This window comes from Protopterus annectens, chromosome 7.part0, assembly GCF_019279795.1.
Source record: "Protopterus annectens isolate FY-2018-M chromosome 7.part0, PAN1.0, whole genome shotgun sequence".
Lineage (NCBI taxonomy): Eukaryota > Metazoa > Chordata > Ceratodontiformes > Protopteridae > Protopterus > Protopterus annectens.
In genome coordinates, this window is record NC_056739.1 from 137,693,441 (window position 1) to 137,711,949 (window position 18,509).

Genomic DNA, 18,509 nt, shown 5'->3' on the forward strand with positions numbered 1-18,509 from the left:
CTACTACCACATAATGATGGACAAAGCATCAAGGAGCTACCTACACTTCCGGCTGGGAGCCAATCATTACTAATTTTAGGTGCTGCCCTTTGGTCTCACCACAGCCCCCCGGGTGTTCACCAAGTACATGGCAGTAGTGACAGCTCATTTGAGGCGTCAGAGAATACAAGTCTTTCCATACCTGGACGATTGGCTCCTGACCGCCACCACCAGGTATTGTCTAGTTCAGTCGAGAGATTCCACAGTCAAGCTCTGTTCCCAGTTGGGAATCTCTATAAACTGGGAAAAATCCTCAACTTTGCCCACTCAGTCTATAACATTTATAGGAGCAAACATAGACACGGTTTCTTTGATAGCCAGACTACCTACAGACAGAATACAGAATCTTGCACAGCAAATTTACAGGATACCTCCCCTTCGAAGAGTCAAAGCAAAGGTGGTGTTGCAGCTTCTTGGAACTATGGCGTCGACCATAACCTTGGTACCTTTAGCAAGACTACATATGAGGATACTCCAGTGGCTCCTGTCATCCCAGTGGTCCTTTCAGCAGTTGCCTCTGTATCACCAGATACCGATCACAGATTCTTGCAAAAAGGATCTACATGGTGGATTCAGCCAGGTTATCTTACCACAGGGACTCCCTTTGTACCACACCAACCTGTTGCCACTGTGACGACGGATGCCTCCCAGATAGGGTGGGGGGGCATTATCTTGGCAGGACTGTCTAAGGCACATGGCAAGATCAGGAGGCCCATCTGCATATCAATGTCCTAGAGATGAGAGCGGTGCTTCTAGCGTTGCAAGCACTTCACGACTTTCTCCATCTAGGAACGATAGCTATCCAGACCGACAACGTGTTGGTGGTTTTGGTAACTAAACCAGGGGGGACCAGAACATACCCTTTATGTCGAGAGGCTCTACAAGTTTGGAATTGGGCAATTTCTTCCCAACACTTTCTCATTGCAATGCACATCCCGGGGACTTCCAATGTGATAGCGGACAAGCTAAGCAGGGCAATGTTGTTACCTCACGAATGGTCCTTGAACCAGAAAGTAGCTCATCTGATCTTCCACAAGTGGGGACAACCCTGCTGCGATCTCTTTGCCAGCCCCATCAACACCAAATGCAGCACCTTTTTCTCCCTCATCCCCCCTCTGGGAGAGTCTCCAAGAGATGCACTCGTCCACGATTGGCCCCCGGGACTTCTTTATGCATTTCCTCCTTTACAACCCATTCCCAAGGTCATACAGAAAGCAATGTTGTTGGGAAGCAAGATGATCCTCATCACTCCTTACTGGCCTCGTCATTTGGTTCCCTTTCCTCTACCCTCATCTGTTAGACTATCCATGGACTCTGGACCCAGTGCCAGACCTCTTGACACACGTCAGGTTTTCTTCACCCCAGTCTCCACACTCTCAAACTGACAGCATGGCTGCTCCAGTTCCATCACTAGTCAGGCTTCATGATCTGTCTCCAGCTGTAACCCATATTATTACCTCTTCTCACAAGCCTTCGACTAGAAAATTGTATCACAGTAAATGGAAGAGATTTTCTATATGGGCACACAACAGAGAAGGTGATCTATTTACAGCTCCCATTACTATTGTTTTAGAGTTCCTTTCAGAACTTTTTCACCAGGGTTCAGTGGCTGCTACACTCTGAGTTCAGCTAGCAGCAATATCTAATTTTCATGCGGGGATTAATGATTCCAGTCTTATGTCTCACAAACTGTGCAAATCTTTTCTTAGGGGTTCCATGATGTTAAGACCTCCTGTTCAAGACCCCATTCCTCCCTGGGATCTGAATCTAGACCTGTCTAGACTTACTTTGCCACCCTTTGAACCAGCTCATAGTTGTCAGTTGAAATTCCTGTCTTGGATGACTCTTTTTCTGGTGGCAATAACCTCAGCCAGACTAGTTTCTGGACTACAAGCCCTATCAGTTAAATCTCCATATTTAATTTTTCACAAAGACAGTGTTTCTCTCCGGACCAGTCCTTCTTTTATTCCTAAAGTCTGTTCTCAATTTCACTTAAACCAAACAATTGAATTGCCAGTGTTCTTCCCTAATCATACCAGTAAAGCAGAGTATACCTTCCATCAATTGGATGTGCATAGGCAACTGCGTTTCTATATCCACAGGACCAATGGATTTAGAAAATCAGAACAGCTGTTCGTTTCTTTTGCCGAGGCGAGAATGGGCTTGCCAGTTTCTAAGGTCACACCATCGAACTGGATTTCTAGTTGTATTTCCTTTATTTACACTTCTCAGAGAAAGGAGTTACCCTTTAAAGTCAAAGCGCATCCTACCAGGTCCTTTTCTACTTCTGCTGCCTTCCAAGCCAGGACACCTATTGATAATATATGTGCAGCAGCAACATGGGCTAACCCTCATACTTTCATTTCCCATTATAAATTCGATTTAACTTCCAGGGGTAGAGCCTTGTTTGGTTCCACGGTACTCAGGAGTATCTTCCAGTGAGCCACCCATTCAAGATGCTAGGGACGCTGTCCCACATGTAATAATGGAGGCGAGATAGGACGACATAACATAAAGAAGTTATGTACTCACCAGAACGTTCCATGTATGTAGTCCATCTCACCGAACATTATTATAAACATAAAGAAGTTATGTACTCACCAGAACGTTCCATGTATGTAGTCCATCTCGCCAAACATTATTATAAACATAAAGAAGTTATGTACGCACCATAACGTTCCATGTATGTAGTCCATCTCGCCGAACATTATTATAAACATAAAGAAGTTATGTACTCACCAGAACGTTCCATGTATGTAGTCCATCTCACCGAACATTATTATAAACATAAAGAAGTTATGTACGCACCATAACGTTCCATGTATGTAGCCCAGCTTGCCGAACATTATTATAAACATAAAGAAGTTATGTACTCACCATAACGTTCCATGTATGTAGCCCAGCTCGCCGAACATTATTACGAACCCACCCACCAGCCCCCTTCCTGGAGGATCTGGAAACAGTTTTTTTCCTTTTCTACAGTGGTTTATACCATAAAGGGCGCCTTTATTACAGTTTATTCTTCCGGACCTTTGTCCTTTTCCTGTCTTATCCTGATAGACTACTAACAAACAACATCTGGGGAATGTGGTCATGCACCATGTGTTCCCTCCTAGCCTCGAGCCAATCAGAAGTTTTCAGGCTTTCTAAGCGTCCGAGTCGGAGCCAAGGATCGGCTCTGAACCCACACGTAATAATGTTCGGCAAGATGGACTACATACATGGAACATTATGGTGAGTACATAACTTCTTTTTTTGAGAAGCTATCCGACAATCCTATTGGAAAGTTTTTCTTGACTTGACAAAGTCTGTAAGATGAAAGAGCTAATCCAAATAAAGCTTCTTTAAATCAGTACTGACTGAAGGTGACTTTGAAGATTTGAAGGGATTAAAAACAAAAACTTTGGACCTTCTGGATAAAAGCTGAGGTCATTCTCCTTCCTGAACCAATAGTGAAAAAACAAACCAGATAACCACCAGAGCTGAAAGCATACAAATTGTTTATTCCACTGACAAGACAGGATAAGCGCTTTCACACCGAATGTGCTTCATCAGATCCACTGCTTAACTAAAAACAAGTCAGTTATATAACAAGATCAATTAAATATACCCAATAAAAATATGATGACAGTCACTGATGCAAATAGCGTTTCTTAAGGAGAGGTTTTAAAGACACACTGGCATTAATGCCTGGAGGCTTATCAGCCTGCAGTCTGGTAATCCATGTAATCTCTACTAACTCTACTATATTATTATAATGACTTCCTCTACCACTCTCTCGAACTAATTGCAACACCATAAATTCAAAATTATGGTAATGTTGCACAGAAACATGTTTTGCTAATGCATTCAACAGTTTCTTCCTCTTAATGTCACCCAAATGTTGTAACACCCTCTCTTTCAGCATTCTTATTGTTTTACCAACATGGAATGTGGTGCACACAGTGCACTTCGCCAAATATACTAGTCCCTTAGATCTACAGACCGCATAGAACCTAGGATTAAAAGAGTAGTCCATCACAGGATGCTTAAAGGTTACCACCTTCAAAATAAATTTACAAGCTTTGCATGGCCTTCATGCAAAGGTACATGTCCAGATAGATCTGGGGACACTGGGGCCCTTAGATTTATAACAAAGTTGTCACTTTAATGACATACTGTTCTTAAAAGTAAAACTAGGTTTATTACCTACAATATCTTTGATCCTTGAATCAGTGAGCCGTACAGGCCAATACTTATGTATAGTGTCACAGATCTGGTATATATTGTTGTCATACATTAATGGTAACCTGAGGTTGCTATTAACCATCTCAGAACCTTTACAGCTAGAGAGGTATTAGTCCTATGAAAAAATGGTTTACTCCTATCAGGACGTAACCTAGCCACTGCTCCAGATGTATCAGCCAACATCACTTGCTTATAACCTCTCTTCAGAAATTCTGAGCTAAGTCTATTACTAGCCTCATGGTATTCATCATTATTAGTGTGCAACCGTGACATCCTCAAACATTGACCATTGACCGCGTTTTGAAAAATGTGTCTAGGTGCATGCTATTGTAATGTAGCAGTGCATTTTTCCTACACGATTTCCTGTACAAGGATGTAGAGATGACACCATCCACTAAAGAGACCTTAATATCTAAAAACTCTATGGAAGTATAGGAGTAATTCAAAGCAAATCTAAAACAAGAGCTACTATTCTCCAGATACTGTATAAAATCAAGTAGCTCATCTAGGGAGCCATGCCAAAGCAAAGAAATATCATTGACAAGCCTCTTCTAGTAAATCAGCTGTCTAGAATATATATGTGAGTATAGGACCACCATGAGCGCCCATTCTGCCATCACAAGATTGGCATAACTGTTCGCGCACGGTGTCCCCATCGCCGCCCCCACTTTCTGATGGTGAAAAGCACCACTGAACATAAAAACATTATTAAAAAGCACAATTTCAAGCAAAGTAGCTAAACATTCAATGTACTGAACATCATAATCACCACAATGGTACAAAACATTTTTAAAAAAGTAATCCCCATGTCATGGGGTATCACTGTAAAAATTGTTTTAACATCCATTGTAACCAGAATAGTATCAAAGGAAAAAGTACCATACTGCCTAGCAAACTGTCCAAGGGCACATAGAAAATGTTCAGTGTTCTTTAATACTGCCACGGCTGAACATAACGGTTGTTTAAGTTGACTTTCCAAGTATATCGAGGCAAACTCTGTCACCCAGCCCCTCCCCGAAACTATACGTCTTAGGGGGGGGATTTAAGAGTGACTTGTGCGCCTTTGGTAGTCCATGAATGGATGGTGTCAAAGGTTCATTCACCAACATAAAATCATACGGAGATTTATCCAAAGTACCTTCCATCAACATCTCATAAAGTTGCTCATGTATACCCTTAATAATGGATTGCAAAGTAGCATAAGTAATACATTCATAGACCTCCGTATCACTCAACATGTCTAACATACTATCAGCATATGAAGCAGCATCTAAAACAACCGTAGCACCTCCCTTATCAGCAGGGCGAAAAACTAAAGTGTCATCAGTCAAAAGTTGCTGTACAGCAATAGATTCTTCTTGAGTGATGTTATAAAACTTACTTTTAATTACTTGTGATTCACATAGTTCTTTCTCTATAATGCGCACAAATGTTTCTACAGCTGGAGGTAGCTGCGGTGTAAACAAACCCGACCGTTTGAGCACATTGCTAGTCGTTGTTTGATTACCATATACCAATTTCAAGGCAACATTCCTTGCGAAAAGCTTAATGTCTAGAATCACATCTTCTATGTTAGCAGAACGAGAGGGTACAAAATTCAATCCTCTATTAAGCAAACTAACCTGTGCATAAGTTAGTATAGATGAAGAAAGATTATAAACTAATGTGTCTTCTTCACTTGCGAGTCCTCCATGTTGAAATTGTGCTCCTGAGACATTTTGCATCTCTTGCTCCCCTGGCTGAAGCTCCGCCCTCTGGTCAACTGCGAAGTTTTCTGGAAAGTGGCAGGAAAGTGAGAAAATACTGTATCCAAAGGTATAACAGTGCTGTTATCCTTGGGTCTAGCTCCACTCAAAATCAAGCCATTCCATTGTTCATCCGAATTAGCAGCAGCTGCTGTAGTGGGCTGTCTAAGAGATATGGCGGGTTCCACAATAGTTGGAACTCCAGATTGCTGATTAGTCCGAGACACTGATGCTGGTGTTGTCAGAGTCTGTTGGACGACATCAGCCACGTGACTAACTGGAGAATGATGTTCAGTATTGGCAACACACTCAGTAGCCTTCAGCCACACAAAAATATGGCCTTGTCGAAAGTCTGCCATGTCCCTTTTCAATTTACTTTTCTTAATGGTTTATCTGTCATCGTAGGCAAGTATATTGAGCATAACTTTATTTCTGACAAATAAATGTCATCTTTATACTTTATACGAAGTTCAGTTTGTAAAGACTGCACCTCCTCTATCAGCTGTTTCTCAAGTGGTAGAGGAGGTGCAGTCTTTACAAACTGAACTTGGTATCAAGTATAAAGATGACATTTATTTGTCAGAAATAGATAAAGTTATGCTCAATATACTTGCCTACGATGACGGACAACAAACCATTATAGAGAAAGAACTATGAGAATCACAAGTAATTAAAAGTGAGATGTAATGCGATCCTATCTCACCTACATTCATAACTGATGGGCTCGGAGCCGAGAATCAGCTCCAACTCGGCCGATATAGTAGCACGAAGTCTCTCATTGGCTGGGCCAACCCCTTATCCCAGGATGCACCATGCCCAAACCCCCAGATCTTATTTGCCGCTCCTAGAGTAACGACGTGGTCTCGACTTGGCTGTGGCTAAGTACCCTTCTTTTTTGGCCTTTTGGTCGCTTTTTTGGCAGTTAGCTTTAAAGTTTATACTCTGTAACAGCTATTTTAATAGCTATCTTGTTGTTAGTTCCATTGTGATTGACTGTGTTTGTCTTTTTGGATTGTTGTGGTAATTCCTTCTGTTTGGTGGGCTAGGCCCGTTTGAGTTAGAGGGCCTTTGCCCTATCTCTTGTCGAGCGTTTAAGTTAGAGCTCTTCCCCCCCCTTCCCTCCTTGTGTGTTGAGTGAGTTACAGTTGATATGTCTGGCAAAGAAAAGGAACATAAGCCATCGGGCTTTAAAAAATGTTCAAAATGCAATTACAAGATGTCATTGACAGATGGCCATGCCATCTGTGTTTATTGTCTATGGGCTAAACACTTGCAAGAATTCTTGCAGTGTTTGCCATGCCTTCTCCTTTCGTGTCCTATATGAGAGAAAAAATAAGCTGATCCTGAAGGGTTTGATCAAGCCAGCCTTCGAGGAAGCTTTGGCTTCTTCTCCCTCCTCAAAATCGAAGCAAAAGAAGTCTTCGGTTCCGACAAGTCTGTCGGAGCCGCCTGCAAAAAGAGCTAAATCTGTGTCCCCTTCCTCGGCTCCACTGGCCTCGGAGCCGCAGGTTAGAGGATCTAAATCTGGGTCTCCTTCCTCGGCTCCACTGGTTTTGGAGTCTCGGGATAAGAGATCAGGTACTCTGTCCCCTTCCTCGGCTCCACTGATTTCGGAGCCGCAGGATAGAGGATCTAAATCTGGGTCTCCTTCTTCGGCTCCATTGGTCTCGGAGCCGCAGGAGAGTGTTTCTGCTCTGGGGTCGGTTTCGTCGGCTCCTGAACCGTCGGCGCCGAAAAGGGTCTCTGTTCTGGTCGAGTCTGCTTCGGCTCTGATCCTTTTGGAGCCGATTCAGAGCCGGCCTCCTAGCTTTGTCTCGGAGCCGATAGAAAAGGTTTCTCGGCCCCCTTCTGTTTCCTCCAGGTCCTCCAGGCTTTCAGATTCGAATGTAGATAGTGTGGTCCAGAGGCTCCTCCAGTCACCTGTCTTATCCAAATTATTTTTGGCTCCAGCCCAGTCAGCCCCGGAGACAGTCCTTTCGATACCTTTTCTTCCTCCTCCGACAACCTTGGTGTTGTCGGAGTCGGAGTTCGTAGAGTCGGGTGAAGTCCTTGAGTCGGTTCTGAGACCCACTGCTAGTCTATCGGCACCGACTTCAGCTCCAACCCTTTCTGTGCCTTCCAGAGGTTTTGGTTCTCGGGTTACCTCAGCCAGGCCCAAGGGGGATTTGTCGGGGCTTCTGGTTTCGGCCCCTAGTCTCCCTCTTGGCGCCTCGGCTAGGGGAACCCCGACACCGGTCATGGTCTCGGAGACGGGCCTCTCCTCAGATTCTGGTGGGCCCGCCTTCGAGGCTATGAGGAGCGCGCTGGCCAAGTCTCTAGTGACTTCACCTGAATCTGCGACTCCTTCCCTAGACATGGTGACTAGAGCTTCTGGTGCCCCCCTGTCTTCGGACAGCGCGGCTGCTAGGCCTGAGGATTCCTCCTTGTGTGGTCCCCTTTTTTCCGAGGAGCCTTCAGAGTTCGTGCCTGAAGAGCCCCCCAGGAAAAAAATTGTGCAAGAGGAAGCACATCACCTCGGACACCGACCTTGATGATGCGGAAGGGTCCCCTAAGTCATCCTCTGACGATGTCTCGTTCTCCGATATCCTGGAGATGTTGAGACAGAGGGGCGACTGGCCATCCAAAACCCCTTCCGTGGAGGAGTTGGTCTTTCTCAAGGCCTTCGGAGCCCAACCCTCTGCCTCCTGGGTGTCTCCACCCTTCGATGAGTTACTGGACTTTATTTGTCGAAGGGTGTGCGAACACCCTGACTCTGTGGAGCCAGTTTCGTCTCGCCCCAACAAGTTTTTATCCGCACCCCCTGGCAAGGAGTTTCTAACCAAGGGAGTTCCGGTTGCAGCTATGGTGGTGGCATCTGCCACCCAGCAGGATGAGGCAGAGGCGTCTACGTCTATCCATCCTCCTAACAAGGAGTCCAGGAGCATGGATAGGTACGGGAAGCGTACCCTGACTTCAGCGACCTTTACTCGGCGGTCGCTGAATTATTTATGTCACTTTACGAGGCTCCAGAGGGATCTCATAAAGGAGTTGGGAGATACCCTGTCAGGTAACGTGCCTGAGGCATTGACGCAGTCTGTCAATGCCCAGCTGTCTACCCTTTCATCGATTGTTAACTCGTCCATGAGGCTCATATCGTATGCAGCTGAAGGGGTGGGTAGGGCAGCGAGTTCGGGCATAGCCCTTAGGAGGCAAGCCTGGATGCACTTGTGTCACTTTGCGGAGGCGTTCAAGTTTCCTTCACCGATGCTCCATTCGATGGGTCCTCTCTCTTTGGACCCAAGGTGAAAGACACACTCACTAGATGTGAGCAGGAGGGTAAGACTTTGTCTGCCGTTCAGGCCTGTTGTTCGCTTCCCTCTAGACCTTATCCCAAGGCTCAGAGGGGAGGAAAGATGTGGTTCAGAAAGTCCCAAAAGTCTTTCCCTGCCCATCAGAGTGACCCCCCCCCTTCCAGAGGCAGGGGGGGGGATTATCCCAGAAGACGTCGCCCTAGAGGCGGCGGAGACCCCCGCAACTCAGGAGACCGCGAATCCTTTCATGGTTCCTCCTTTCAGCGTCCCTGAGGGACTGCCCGACTGTGCGTCTCCGGAGCCAGTCGGGGGTCGATTCTCGACGCATCCAAGGGCCTGGGTTCCTTCACTCACGATCAGTGGGTGCTTCGTATCATCGCCGGAGGTTACACCATCCCCTTTATCCGTCCCCCTCCACCGTCAAGGAAAATCCCGGACGTGCCACCCAGTCAACGGGATCAAGCAGCTATGGAGGTCGCAAAGCTGCTCGGAAAGGGAGTCATCCAGCCAGTCCCCGCAGACCAGACCGGATTAGCAACTTACTCAAGGTTATTTTTGGTGCCGAAAAGAACAGGGGACTTGAGACCCATTCTGGATCTCAGCCACCTAAACCGCTTTGTAAAGAAGTCCAAGTTCCGGATGGTCACGTTGCAATCCATTTTCCCATTGCTGGAGAAAGGAGTATGGATGTGCTCCATCGATCTCAAGGACACCTATTATCACATCAAGATAAACAAGGCTTCCAGGATACATTTACGCTTCCGCCTAGGAACCAGTCACTTCCAGTTCCGGGCCCTGCTCTTTGGTCTCACCACAACCCCCAGGGTGTTTACCAAATGTCTGACAGTGGTGACGGCTCACCTGAGACGTCTGGGATTCCAGGTGTTTCCGTATCTAGACGACTGGCTCCTCACTGCCCCCACCAAGCATCTTCTTACTCAAGCCGTGAGTGCTACCATCGAGTTGGGACATCTCTTAGGAATTACATTCAACTGGGAAAAGTCTGTATTGCTGCCATCACAGTGTGTTGCCTTTATAGGCGCAGAGCTAGACCCTGTAGAGATGCGAGCATTCCTTCCAACATAGAGGATAAAGATACTACAGGACCAAGTCCTAGCCCTACTACCCCGAAGGAAAGCCCCAGCCAGGATGGTCCTTCAGCTTTTGGGGTTGATGGCGGCCGCCATTCTTCTGGTCCCTCTGGCAAGATTGCACATGCGAATTCTTCAATGGTTCCTGTCGACTCAGTGGTCATACCAAGATCTGCCATTGTCCTACCCGATTCTCATCACGGAAACGTGCCGTTGAGATCTTCGTTGGTGGCTCCTTTCCTCCAACCTGAACCAGGGGAGACTCTTCTGCCCCCCCTTCCCCATTGCCACAGTGACCATGGACGCCTCCCAGATAGGGGGGGCATTATCTGGGCAGGACAGTTCAAGGCACATGGCAAGATCACGAAACCCACTTGCATATCAATGTTCTGGAAATGAGGGCAGTGCTTCTAGCATTGCAGGCACTTCACAGCTCTCTTCCCAAGGGTACCATCGCAATCTTCTCAGACAATATGGCGGTAGTATGGTACCTGAACAAGCAGGGAGGAACCAGGTCTTATCCTCTTTGCAGAGAAGGCATGAGAGTGTGGAACTGGGCGATCACTTCCCAGAGATTTCTAGTGGCAATGCACATTCCAGGGAAGTTCAATGTGATAGCAGACAGGCTGAGCAGAGTTATTCTGATGCCTGATGAGTGGTCCCTGAACGACCAAGTAGTGGCTCGGTTCTTCTCCAAGTGGGGGTTCCCCTGCTGCGACCTTTTCGCCAGCCCCTGGAATGCGAAGTGCAGCAATTTCTTCCCCCTGATCCCCCCCAGGGGGAGTCACCCAGGGACGCTCTAGTCCACAATTGGCCCTCTGGTCTGCTCTACGCCTTCCCTCCGGTCCCTCTACTGCCAAAGGTGATTCAGAAGGCGATCTGCTTGGGAAGCCGCATGATTTTGATCTCACCACACTGGCCCTGCCAAGTTTGGTTTCTCTTCCTTCGGAAGTATGTAGTGAAGGATCCTTGGATTCTGGACCCAGTTCCAGACCTCCTGACTCTTCAGTCGGGTCAGGCCCATCCATCACTGCGAACTCTCAAGCTAGCGGCTTGGCTGCTCCACTTCTGACCTTAGTCAGACAGCATATCCTTTCGCCTGAGGTGGTCCGGATTCTGTCTTCTTCTCACAGAGCTTTCACTAATGAGATATATTCTAATAAATGGAAAAGGTTTGCCATTTGGGCCCAGCGGCACAACCTTGACCCTCTGACAGCTCTGGTGTCGGCAGTATTAGATTTTTTGGCAACTCTTTTTAGACAGGGTTCTGCTGTCTCCACGCTTAAAGTCCAATTGGCAGCGATTTCTAATTATCGTGTTGCCTTTGAGCCTTCACTCATGAGTCATAAGTTGTGTAAGGCCTTTCCTCAAGGGAGCTTGGTTGCTTCGCCCCCCGGTGTCGCAACCTGTTTTGCCATGGGATTTGAATGTAGTTTTAGGAGCCTTGACGTCTCATCCCTTCGAGCTGGCGGCCACTTGTGAGCAAAAGTTCTTATCTTGGAAGACTGCCTTCTTGGTAGCTATTACTTCAGCCAGAAGGGTTTCAGAGATTCAAGCCCTTTCTGTCAAGCCTCCTTATCTGATCTTTCACAAGGATAGAGTATCTCTAAGACTAAACCCGTCATTTCTTCCAAAGGTTTCTTCTGCTCTTTGTCTGCAGCAATCTATAGAGCTACCAGTTTTCTTTCTGAAATTTTCCAACAAGGCAGAATACAGACTTCATCAGTTGGATGTGCATAGGCAACTGAGGTTTTACTTGGATAGGACACAGCAGCAGAGGAAATCAGACCAGTTGTTTGTGGCCTTTGCGGATAAAAGGATTGGCAAAGCAGTAACTAAGACCACTATCGCTAGGTGGATTAGGGATTGTGTTTCATTTATTTATGCATCAACAGGAAGGGACCTTCCATTTCCAGTTAGAGCGCATTCTACTAGGGCTATGGCAGCTTCAGTGGCCTTCCACGCCAGACTGTCTGTGGATGAGATATGTGCAGCGGCCACTTGGGCTTCTCCACATACATTTATTTCTCATTATAAACTGGACGTGGCCTCTAGGGGTCGGGCGTCCTTTGATTCCACAGTGCTCAGGAGTGTTTTCCAGTGAGCCTCCCAGGATCTAGGTGCTAGGGACGCTGTCCCATCAGTTATGAATGTAGGCGAGATAGGATCGCATTACATCTTTTATGTACTTACCATAACGATAGATGTATGTGATCCATCTCGCCTACATTCTTACGTACCCGCCCTCCTTCCCCCTACCTGTTGGATCTGGAGGAAACACTGTTGTGCAGTCAGTTTGGCACGTGTGGGTGAGTTGTTGTGGGGCAAACAAGATCTGGGGGTTTGGGCGTGGTGCATCATGGGATAAGGGATTGGCCCAGCCAATGAGAGACTTTGTGCTAGTGTATCGGCCGAGTCGGAGCTGATCAGTTATGAATGTAGGTGAGATGGATCACATACATCTACCGTTATGGTAAGTACATAACTAAAAGTTTTATAACATCACTAAAGAAGAATCTATTGCTCTACAGCAACTTTTGACTGATGACACTTTAGTTTTTCGCCCTGCTGATAAGGGAGGTGCTATGGTTGTTTTAGGTGCTGATTCATATGCTGATAGTATGTTAGACATGTTGAGTGATACGGAGGTCTATGAATGTATTACTTATGCTACTTTGCAATCCCTTATTAAGGGTATACATGAGCAACTTTATGAGATGTTGATGGAAGGTACTTTGGATAAATCTCTGTATGATTTTATGTTGGTGAATGAACCTTTGGCAACAACCATTCATGGACTACCGATGGTGAATAAGTCACTCTTAAACCCCCCCCCCCCAAGACCTATAGTTTTGGGGAGGCTGGGTGACAGAGTTGGTCTCGATATACTTGGAAAGTCAACTTAAACAACCGTTACGTTCAGCCGTGGCAGTATTAAAGAACACTGAACATTTTCTATGTGCCCTTGGAGAGTTTGCCAGGCAGTATGGTACTTTTTCCTCTGATACTATTCTGGTTACAATGGATGTTAAAACAATTTTTACAGTGATACCCCATGACATGGGGATTACTTTTTTAAAAAAATTTTGTACCATTGTGGTGATTATGATGTTCAGTACATTGAATGTTTAGCTACTTTGCTTGAAATTGTGCTTTTTAATAATGTTTTATGTTCAATAGTGCTTTTTATCATCAGAAGTGGGGGTGGCGATGGGGACACCGTGCGCGAACAGTTATGCCAATCTTGTGATGGCAGAATGGGAGCGCACGGTGGTCCTATCCTCATATATATTCTAGACAGCTGATTTATTATAAGAGGTTTGTCGAGGATATATTTTTTTGCTTTGGCATGGCCCCCTAGATGAGCTACTTGATTTTATACAGTATCTGGAGAATAGTAGCTCTTGTTTTAGATTTGCTTTGAATTACTCCTATACTTCCATAGAGATTTTAGATATTAAGGTCTCTTTAGTGGATGGTGTCATCTCTACATCCTTATATAGGAAATCGTGTAGGAAAAATAGACTGCTACATTACAATAGCATGCACCCTAGACACATTTTTCAAAATGTGGTCAAGGGTCAATTTTTGAGGATGTCACAGTTACACACTAATAATGATGAATACCATGAGGCTAGTAATAGACTTAGCTCAGAATTTCTGAAGAGAGGTTATAAGCAAGTGATGTTGGCTGATGCATCTGGAGCAGTGGCTAGGTTACGTCCTGATAGGGGTAAACCATTTTTTCATAGGACTAATACCTCTCTAGCTGTAAAAGTTCTGAGATGGTTAATAGCAACCTCAGGTTACCATTAACGTATGACAACAATATATACCAGATCTGTGACACTATACATAAGTATTGGCCTGTACTGCTCACTGATTCAAGGATCAAAGATATTGTAGGTAATAAACCTAGTTTTACTTTTAAGAACAGTATGTCATTAAAGCGACAACTTTGTTATAAATCTACAGGCCCCAGTGTCCCCAGATCTATCCGGACAGGTACCTTTGCATGTAGGTCATGCAAAGCTTGTAAATTTATTTTGAAGGTGGTAACCTTTTAAGCATCCTGTGATGGACTACTCTTTTAATCCTAGGTTCTATGCGGACTGTAGATCTAAGGGACTAGTATATTTGGCGAAGTGCACTGTCTGCACCACATTCTATGTTGGTAAAACAATAAGAATGCTGAAAGAGAGGGTGTTAAAACATTTGGGTGATATTAAGAGGAAGAACCTGTTGAATGCGTTAGCAAAACATGTTTCTGTGCAACATGACCATAATTTTGAATTTATGGTGTTGCAGTAGAGGAGGTGATTATAATAATATAGTAGAGTTAGCAGAGATTAAATGGATTACGAGACTGCAGGCTGATAAACCTCCAGGCATTAATGCCAGTGTGTCTTTAAAACCTCTCCTTAAGAAACACTATTTGCATCAGTGATTGTCATCATGTTTTTATTGGGTACATTTAATTGATCTTGTTATATAATTGACTTGTTTTTAGTTAAGCAGTGGATCTGATGAAGCACATTCGGTGTGAAAACGCTTATCCTGTCTTGTCTGTGGAATAAACAATTTGTATGCTTTCAGCTTTGTTGGTTATCTGGTTTGTTTTTTATCAGTTTGGTGTTATACTGGATAACCATTGGCTGGTTTGGGTAATTGCTTTTTGCATTCCTTCCTGAACCACAGTCTGCTATCGAGCTACTCCCTTAAGCATTTGCACAGTCCTATTGGAAGTGGGACAAGATGTTCTTCGTCTTCCCTTGCTGCAGTCCTGACTATTGGGTATAGTCCAGCGTCCCGTACAGAGTTACAAGTATCTCGCCCCGGAAACACATTTTTTTTTTCTTGCCTCAGTATATACCGGATGTCAGAAAAGTGAATAACTGTATTTATTATCATTGTGTGTATACCTTATTTAGGGCCCTGCTGAGCGGCGTTGTTGGTTGCCGCTCTTGTGCTAGATTACTGTTACAGGATGTGCCCTCTCAGGAAGTAGGCCAGGCTGCCTCCTTCTGTTTCCAGAGCTTAGATTTGATTACTCTGATTAGAGGTTCTATGCCCCAGACTCTTCACTCCATGAGGGAGCACTTAAAATGGAAGGCCAAGATTACCTTGCCTCAGGCTCTCGGTGGCTGCTACTAGTTCTGTTCTTCGCAGACATGCATGGTTGAAGGATCAGAGAATTTAGAGAGATGTTAAGTACCAGGATTTTTTGATCTCCTTTACAGTCTGATGTGTTGTTTGTGGAGGACAAAGCTAAGTCTATGCAGACTGTTAAAGATTTGTTTAGTAGAAATTGGCCTGCTAAGGGGTGGACATATCCTGCTTATGGTTCCGATTGTCTCTTCAAAAGAAATTGGGATTTAATCACTCAAGACAGATGGGTGCTGGGTGCCCCACCTTTTCAAAGGCATGCCAGATCCTCCTCCCAAAAGAAGAAGAGCTCTCAACAAGTTTCTCAGTTACCAGATAGGGGCTATTCAGCCAGTCCCTTATCTGATTTTCCAGTTCAAGAGATTGACGTTACAGCAACTGTTACCTCTGCTCTACAGGCAAGGATCACTGGATACTGGACTTGGATCTCAAGCTTACCTTCATGTGCCTATAAGGCTAAGTTGCAGAAAGTAGAGATTTTCATTATTCTCTGCATTTGCCCTTTGGCTTATCTACTGCATCAAGAAAAGAACACCTTCTACAGCATCTGAACGACAGATGCCTCGACACTGCTTGGGAGCTCATCTAAATGGAGTGGATACAAGAGACAAGTGGCCTGCCAGACTACAGCATCTACATATCAACGGAGTTACTTCTTCCAGGGCAGGTGTTGATTCTGACAGACAACACAACTGTCATGTGGTTTCATCACACAGCTTGAAGTGGTGGTCTTCTGGTCTTTTTTCATGTCTACCTTCATATATCCTTTTTCTTCCTCTTCCTCTTCTTCCCAAAGGTATACTAAAGGTCAGACAGGACAGGCCAGGATGCGTTTGATAGCTCTCCGCATGCCTCGGGTACCACTTTCTAAGGAGTCTTGGGTCTTATGGGAAGCCTGGCCTTTACCTCTTCCCCCTCATCTGTTATCATCTCTCAAGAGCGGTCGGTCATCTGCTCAATGTCAGCAATCTCTCCATCTCACAGCAGCTTGGCATCTTCTGTGAAACATGGAAGGTCTCAGCTTCCTCAGCAAGTTTTAAATGTAATTATGGAAGCTAGAAGGCCTAGTATGGAAGAGATTTTTATTGTACAGCCAAGAATTTGGAGATTTCAGAGCCTAATTTGAGTGTGGCTCTTCAATATCATGCTGCGGCAATTTCAGCTCACTATGATTGTGACCCACCTTTGTTTCTTGTTCAAGCAGTTTTTTAGAGGGAGGGGAATATATATGACCAATGAGAGTAGAGCTCCTGCTTGGGATCTCATTTTTTGTGTTGGAAAACTTACTCTACAACCTTCTGCTGAATTGTATTGTATTGTCATGCTGACTTTTCCTGTGGCTATTACTTCTGCAAGAAGGGTGTCTGAGTTGCAGGCCCCTTATGGCAGTAGAGCCCTTTTGATTTTCCATAAGGACAGGGTATCATTACGTATCAATCCCTTCCTTTATAAGGTGGTGGTTTTTGTGGTGGCTTAAACCAAACTATTCATTTGCCTACGTTTTTGCAGATCCTCAAAATAAAGGGGAAAAGATTTTGCACACTTTAGATGTACAGATTTTAGGCAGTCTCAGCAGTTACTTGTTTCTTTTTTTTTTTTAAGTTCAGGGCAAAACCTGTGTCAAAACAAACTATTTCTAGATGGATTGGCTTTAGCTGGGATTAGGCCTCATTCCACTAGGCTACTGCACTTCAACAGCATTTCTAAGGGGTGGCAACTAAGGATATTCTGGAAGCAGCTACTTGGAGTTCAGTGCATACTTTCTCTAGGCATTATCACCTGCCTATATACTCTAAGTCTAGAGCTGGTTTTGCCACAGCTGTTTTACAAGGCATGTTGTCAGCTCCTGCTACTTTATAATTTGCCAGCCTCCCTACCTCTGCTTTGGGATTCTACACTGCAGCAAGGGAAGGCGAAGAACATAGTACAGTTTTGTACCTACCATAAATGTAGATGTTCCCTCCCTCCCTGTTTTCAGGGTGGTTGTGTAGGTGAGTTTACATGTTTATATTTTTGTATATATATATATATTACTGTCTATATTGTACATGTTTTTGGTGCAGGTTGTTTTGGGACTTGTCTTTTGGGTCTTCTGACATCTGGGGCAAGAAAAGACTGAGGAAATAGCGTCGGTCATGCGCATTAGTACCATGCTGGCCAGCGTCCTGGCCCATAATGACCCGATGCAGCCTCTCTCTCTGGTATTCGGGCCGACTGGGACGCGGACTATACCCAATAGTCAGGACTGCAGCAAGGGAATCCTCGAACATCTACATTTATGGTAGGTACAAAACTGTACTTTATGTGCCATTTAGTATGCAGACGTTATGCAAATTCGGTGCCTATATCTTTGGCTGGTTGTACTTACTTTTGCAGAACCTTTCTACTGATTTTCAGTGCATGCAGTTTAAGAGAGATGCTTTTACCTGTTTCTTGATGACTTGTTTTTGCCACTGAGAATTCACTGTATTTTTTTTATCATCCTTATCAGTGTGTCATGTCAACTGTTGCCATCTGTCTTGATCCAGTGTCATTCTCTCACATTCTGCCCGACTGTCCGTTCTTCCTTTCTGCTGGATACCTTAATTTCCTCTTATCTTCTTCCTGTCTCTCCCAAATATTTTACTAGATTGTCTTCTGCTTTCCTGCATGTGCGTGAACCACCGTAATGTGTTCTAGTTGACCTTTTCTACAAATGGAGCTACTCTGACTTCTGCTTTCATGTCTGTCCTCATGATTTCGTCTGTCCCATAGTGTACATCCCACCAGCCATTGCTGGCATTTTGTCTTCCTCTTTGCTAACTTCCTCAGTTGGTCTTCCTTTTCTGTCCAGGTTTCTGTACCATTCAGTAGTACTACTGGTTGAACCACTGTCTCGCACACTTTAGTTTCAACTTGGCATTTCTCTTTCACACTGTACCCCTGACATCCTCTCTCTGATACTAGCTTTG

General features: G+C 44.9%; 1 protein-coding gene across 2 annotated transcripts in view; it reads left to right on the forward strand.

Annotated features, from left to right (window-relative positions):
- PPARD (peroxisome proliferator activated receptor delta) overlaps nt 1-18,509 on the forward strand; it is a 598,118-nt gene that overhangs the window by 78,253 nt on the left and 501,356 nt on the right. The gene's annotated exons all lie outside the window — the stretch shown is intronic.